The sequence below is a fragment of the Etheostoma spectabile genome, chromosome 10 (assembly GCF_008692095.1).
Source record: "Etheostoma spectabile isolate EspeVRDwgs_2016 chromosome 10, UIUC_Espe_1.0, whole genome shotgun sequence".
NCBI classification, from domain to species: Eukaryota; Metazoa; Chordata; class Actinopteri; order Perciformes; family Percidae; genus Etheostoma; species Etheostoma spectabile.
Window position 1 is genome coordinate 1,831,321 of NC_045742.1, and position 6,856 is coordinate 1,838,176.

At 43.5% G+C, this 6,856-nt stretch overlaps 1 long non-coding RNA gene across 1 annotated transcript in view; it reads left to right on the forward strand.

Moving 5' to 3' along the window:
* LOC116696805 (uncharacterized) overlaps positions 1–3,866 on the forward strand; it is a 451,372-nt gene extending 447,506 nt beyond the window's left edge. Inside the window, exon 3 of the long non-coding RNA XR_004333838.1 lies at positions 3,569–3,866. This is a non-coding gene — a long non-coding RNA (uncharacterized LOC116696805). The remainder of the gene's footprint in view (positions 1–3,568) is intronic.
* The last annotated feature ends 2,990 nt before the right edge of the window (positions 3,867–6,856 follow it).

Genomic DNA, 6,856 nt, shown 5'->3' on the forward strand with positions numbered 1-6,856 from the left:
AGCAAGCGAAGAGACGGGTGAAGGCCTATCTTGGGCACACGAGGAAGCAGAAAGGATTGGCAACAGACTGTTATGAAAATTCTGCGCTTAAAAAAACTCTTTTCTCTCAGAAAAATCCATGTGGAACGAATGAATTTCATGTGGAATATCTGCAAGTTTCTCTGACACAGTTAAATAACCAACCAACATACTTTCCCCTGTGGCCTACAAACATACCCCCCCTTCTCCCCCCCTTCTCCCCCCCACATAACACACACAGGTCCTCGACTAGGAGCAGGCGGAGCTGGCAGTTGCAATCTGCATTTCAAACACAGACTCTCTGGGATTCATTATAATTAGCCTTGCCGAGCCCTGGAGGCTGGTGATGCTGCCTGCACTTTCTCACACACAACCACACACACACACACACACACACACACACACACACACACACACACACACACGCTCACGCATGACCCCTTTGCCCCCTCTGCTCTACAGTTAGAGTCCTCAGCAGAATACTAAGCTGTACAGGAGCTGCTCTCCATCCAATCCCATCCCTCTCCCTGATATCCCAACCCAATGTATGGATGATGAATTACAAGAGTAGATGGTTTTTATTAAGCTGGGCGCAGTGCAACTGTGTTACCACATTCAGTTGAATTGTTTAGCACAGCACGGTGCTTAATGACACATGTGAGAAGATGAGAGAAGCCTGAAGAGCTGTTACTGGTCCTCACAGTATATCACTTCAATAAAGATTACAAATCTCTTTTATGCCTTCGTTTGCTTTATTCTTAGCTATTTGTGGGAGAATAAGATTGTTCTGTTTTGCTTGCCTCTAATTTCTGTGTGTTACTGTGTGTGTTACTGTGTGTGCTGCTCTGTGCATCAACCTCCAGCAGCAGTAGATAGACGCAGATCAGAAAGACACACAGCGATTATGCATGAGGAATGTCTCCGGGGTCCAGAGAGAGAGAGACATCAAACACACTGCAGTGAGAACCCTCTGTCCACAACACACGTCCCACCGCTGCGCAAAGTTGGGGATGTGCAGTTTACAAAAATAAACATGATGGTAAGAAATCAACGGGTTTCAGCCTATTGTGTGCCTCTGTTGTTGCCCACAGTCGCATTAGTATGCAAGGAGCTATAACGTTTGATGCAGAGTTCATTCAAGAGCATCATATCGTGCATGGTTTCCTGACATATTTGTGGGATGGTGTGTTGAATGCAAATATCTGAACATAGGATGTAAATGAAAGTTCTCTGCTTGGTCCTTTAGCAATGGGAGGGAGTTATATTGTTTTTAGTAGGTGGCTGATAGAAGAGATTATAATGTGTTATCCTGCAACATGTGGATCCATCCATCCATCCATCCATCCATCCGTCCACCATTATATCTCAGATAATATTACCATGGCCATGGGGCTGTACAGGTTGGCAGAGTGTGATCTCTCACCACACATCAACACCTCACCGATTGGCTCGCTCAAGGCCATAATCTCGGTTCTGATAGGGCAAGGGGCTCTGGCAGTAATTTGGACATAATTGCATAACTAAGCAGGACTCCACCGCCGTCCCCTTCTGCCTCTGAACTCTTCAGTTCAGGCCTGAGCACGGCTGAAGCTGCTGCTCAGCTGTCACCTTCTATCTCATTTCAAACCGCTACACCGTGAGAGGAAAACACTCTCTCACACTGCAGCATCCCTGGGAGGATCTCTTAAACCTAATTGGATCTGATTCCGAGCCAGCAGTGGACCTCCACCGAGCACACACACACACACACACACACACACACACACACACACACACCTCCTGGTTTCATAGAGAGTTCTGAGTAGTGGTGCGGTGAGATTTGCAGGGGGAAACGACCACTTCTCGACAACACAGCGCAGCCTTTGTTAGATCTGGGCCAATCGAAGAATCTGCACAAATGTTGTTACAAGTTCTCGCTCCGAAAGGGAATTCTCGTTCCCATTTCGGAGCATTCCCCTCGGCCCGCTCTTTCATTCAAAAGAATGTACATATGATTTTTGGTTTCATACCAATTCCACCTGGAGTCTCGAAGGGAAGAATAACAAATATGGGAAACATTTAATCCAGAATAATATGTTTATTCAGAAACCTGTGGACTTGGGGAGGAATGGACCCCCTTTGATGTGGTCTGCTGCCAGTGTGTGTGTGTGTGTGTGTGTGTGTGTGTGTGTGTGTGTGTGTGTGTGTGTGTGTGTGTTTGGGTTGGACGTGTGAGATGGGTGAAGAGACCCTCCACCCCCTGGGGCCAGGAACTCTGGGTAAGGAGGAAGAGAGTTCTAACACACTCTCAGATTTCTAAAGTGTGTGTATGTGTGTGTGTGTGGGGGTGTGTGATACAGGATGTGACAAAACCTAGGCAGCAACTCAGTAGTTGGACAGAATTACAGTAAAAACTAGAAAAATCTCAGTTATGGTGGTGTGTCTCACAAAGAAAGGGTTTTTTACAGGAAAGAAAATATAAATCTAATCTCCTTAAACTCTTTGTGCTAGTGGGGTTAAGTGTAGAGAAAATACTTAAAATCCAGAAATATTTGCAAGAGCTGGGTGTAAAGGAAAATTTAGATTTATTACAGTTGGGGTTTAGTTTCGTAGTTTTGAACTTAAAAAGTGAAATTTGAGACCCTGGCGACATCGCTGCATTCGTTTTTTAAAGGTAAAATTGCAAGTGACTACACCCAAAATGGTGGTTGTAGTCCCTCGTGGCAAAAGGAAACGCACACGACCCCAACAAGCATGGTAGGTTAAAGAGGAAGCAGGAAGTCGGTTTGTTAACTGTGCTACTGACAGTAGGAGTAGTATTCATGTCCTCTCCTTTTAGACTGTCTCTATGTCTCAACGTGATCTCATGGGAAGGCATATACATAGCACATCACTTTTAAGGACATTACCCGTGTCATAATGCTCAGTTTTCATTCCCAACATGTCAGTTTTAAACACGTGGTTAACATTGTGAAAAAAAACAAAAAAAAAACGTGGTTAAGTTCCGGAAGAGATTAAAGGTTCAGGTTAAAATGAGTATGTTGTCACGTAAATTAAGTTACCTAGGGAAGTTAACCCTCCTGGTGTCCTCGGGTCAAATTTGACCCGTTTACATAAGCTTTCTCTATCAGAACTATGACAAAAGAACGTTGAAAGAAGTGACAAATGTTGGAAAAATCTACAAAAATGTTTTCTTTTAGAGTGCTGAAAAAACGTGACCAAAAAAAATCTGAAAAAAAGAGATTTAAATCAAAAACATCACCAATTTGACCCAAAAATTCAGAAAAAGTGATTTTAATAAAACCCTATCAAAAACCTCGCAAAGGTGACAAAAACTTGTTTAAAAAAGTGACCACAAAAATTGAAAATAGTGAAAAAAAACGACCAAACGGTTAACAAAAACATAATTTAAAAAAGGCAAAAAAAAGTGAGATAAACATTAGAATAAAATCAACAAAAACGTCGAGAACAACAAAATTTTCATACCCAAACATTTCTACACAGAAAAACACAAAGGTGCAGGTTGACGGGACCACAACACAAGGGTTAAGTAGTGGACTGCATCTCTCAGTGGACTACATCTCTCAGTGGACTACATCTCTCAAGGAACTACATCTCTCAAGGAACTACAACTCTCAGTGAACTACATCTCTCAGTGAACTACAACTCTCAGAGGACTACATCTCTCAGGGAACTACATCTCTCAGTGGACTACTTCTCTCAGTGAACTATATCTCTCAGTGGACTACATCTCTCAGTGGACTACATCTCTCAGTGGACTACAACTCTCAATGAACTACATCTCTTAGTGAACTACATCTCTCAGTGAACTACATCTCTCAGTGAACTACAACTCTCAGTGGACTACATCTCTCAGGGCCTACCTCTCATCATTGGCTACCACATCCCTCATGGACAACATCTCTCGTGAACTATATCTCCTCAGTGGACCTACATCCCTCAGGTGTGAACAACTCTCTACAGTGATAACTAATCTCGTCCGGCACATCTCTCAGTGTAGAATGACATTCTCTCATAGGGAACTACAGCTCCTCAGTGAACTACATCTCTCGTGGACCTAACATCTCTCCGTGAGCGACTCATCTCAGTTTGACCTACATTCTTAGTGCACTATACCTCTCTCAGTGGAATACATCGCTCAGTGGACTACATCTCTCGTCACCTAGCTTGATGCTCCACTTGCTAGCTAGCTAGCTAGCTTAGCTCTGTTCACCAACACATGTAATCTAATCTCAGATGATGTGTTTCATCCAGTGAGGTGCTTTCAGCAGAGCAGCAGATAACAAGCGAGATCCTCTGCTCGTCTGAGTACCGTTACATCCCCGGTACGATACACAGAGACTATAAACTGAGACTTCCTTCGGTTGAAAAACAATCTTTCAAATCCAGGAACACATTTGCAATCCATGGCTCAATTTAAACGGGATGAAAAACTAACTAACCTCTCCCCATTCTCCCTCACTCCCATTCATATTTTTCCAAAAGACTGGTCCCATGGACCGGAAGTAGAAGGGCGTGACGTCAGGACTGTGTAAATGAGTCAATGTTGGCTTTGGGTTCCGCACAGAACTGAGAACATCCATCCATCCACCCCATACTCCTCATATGTACACTGATATGACAAAACTTTTTAAAAAAGCATAGTGATAACATATAACAATGACATATTACTACATAGTAACGTTACTTAAATGTGGTGGCAAGTTAACATGTTGGGGTTAGGGTTAGTTAGGTGAGTCACTTTGACATAAAAGTCATGATCGTGATATTAATTGGTTGGATCTACTGAACTAATTATCTATTTCTTACTCCACCCTACTGATAAATGTATTACCTACACACAAACACAAACACTGTAAAGGGACATATGAGCTATAAATACAGTATATAAGTTTTAAAATCCATCACTGATGCATCGCACGAGCTGTGGCTCTTGCCATGATGATCCTTTTATGTCTGAATAAAACCTAAATGACTTTAACAGATACATGAAGCCTGCAATGTTCCATATTCCATGTCTAATAAGAGTTTTGGAGGTGTGTGGAACTCTGTCTGATGTCGGACTGCTTCGGTCTTTTTGGCCCGTCACACTTCTTTTTAGTGATGTCACGTCCCCGGCTCTCAGAAATGACCTTGTACAGACGTGATGGAAATGATGGTTTAAAGTACAGAAGCAGGACCCAAGCTGTTGTAATATCCCTTTAAAAACGCTGCGCATTCATGGTAACTTGGTGAGTACAATGTTACCATTATACCAGACAGGGAGGATACATGAAACCAGCAATTCTTAATAAAAATACACACACACACACACACACACACACACACACACACACACACACCCTCACACCAGGCTATCCCCTTACCTACTAACTACTACTACGACTACGACACTATACTACTACTAATATCACCAGTTTAGATGAAAAACAGGACAAAATCGATCTCTCTCTCTCCCTCTCCCTCTCCTCTCCTACACAATCTCCATTGTAAGAGGAAATTCTATTGCTGGCACAATTGCCTGCTGTCTCAAGGGCATCACAAACAAAAGAAGCCCTTTTTCACCCCTCTGCATATCCTCCTCTCATCCTTCACTCTCTCACCTCTCACTCTCATTTCTCCCATTCCGACTTCCCTATCATGCAAACCCCTTATTTGTTTTTTTCTCCTTTCCTTTTCTCGCTTTTGTTTTGACATTCACACGTGGTGAGCACACTTTGCAGGTTGAAGTAAATGAGATGAAGATGGTGACACTGGTGGATAAAAAGATGCAAAAAGAGGATTCCTTTGGCAAGTTCCTGTATTTAGACACAGCATATTTGAGATTACTCTGCTGCTGGTGTGTGTGTGTGTGTGTGTGTGTGTGTGTGTGTGTGGTGTGTTGTTGATATATGTCCTGTATGTATCTGTGCCTGGCAGAGTATGGAGGCAGGAGGAGAGGGATGTCTGAAGGCGGCAGCAGCAGCAGCTGGTGGAAATATACACAATGTCAAGAGAGCTCAGAGAGACAGAGAGAGAGGACAACAGAGGATGCCTCCTCGGCCGACTGTGTGGAAGGGGGACAGTGGAGCATAACAAACAGGATCCACCTTTCTGCTTGGCTAAATTTCCCCATTAAAACAGCCCAGCAGGAGCCTCAGTAGTCCACCAGCTGGAACAGAGGTTATTTTAGTGCCTGTCTTTCAGCAGCAGGGTTGGTGTGTGTGTGTGTGTGTGTGTGTGTGTGTGTGTGTCACTTGCATCTATTTTGTGAGTCTGAGGTTTGGGGAGGCATACAGATCTTCCATAGGAGCGGATTCAATTCACTGATATTAATTTCCTTCTCTCTAGTCATGCATAAACAAAGAAAATCTCCACGGCTGTCTACAGTGTGTGTTTCGCCCTGCTGCGCGGCGCTATAATGTGCTCGGCGTTGATATTGATGTATGTGCCCATATTTGCCCAGTCATCTCTTTATGTGGCAAGCCCTCCTCTCCTCTGTCTCAGTCAGATCCTAAACTAATCCCCAACCCTGCTACTCTGACAAGAAAATCCCCTATTTTAATGCATGCACACACACACTCCATCTTCCTCCCTCACCCCGGGCCACACACCCCCAATCACACACACACACACACACACACACACACACACACCACACACACACACACACAAACTTTTTTTTTTATCCCTACCTGTACACAGCATCTCCCTAGTCTTTTTACCTTTTATCAAAGCATGTCTTGTGTTCAATTCAGTACTTTGTGATGCTGGTTATGGTAATATCTTCACAGTGTGGTGGCGTTTCTGGAAATATATACTGTAATGACATTTGATTGTTCACACAAGGCAGAGTTTG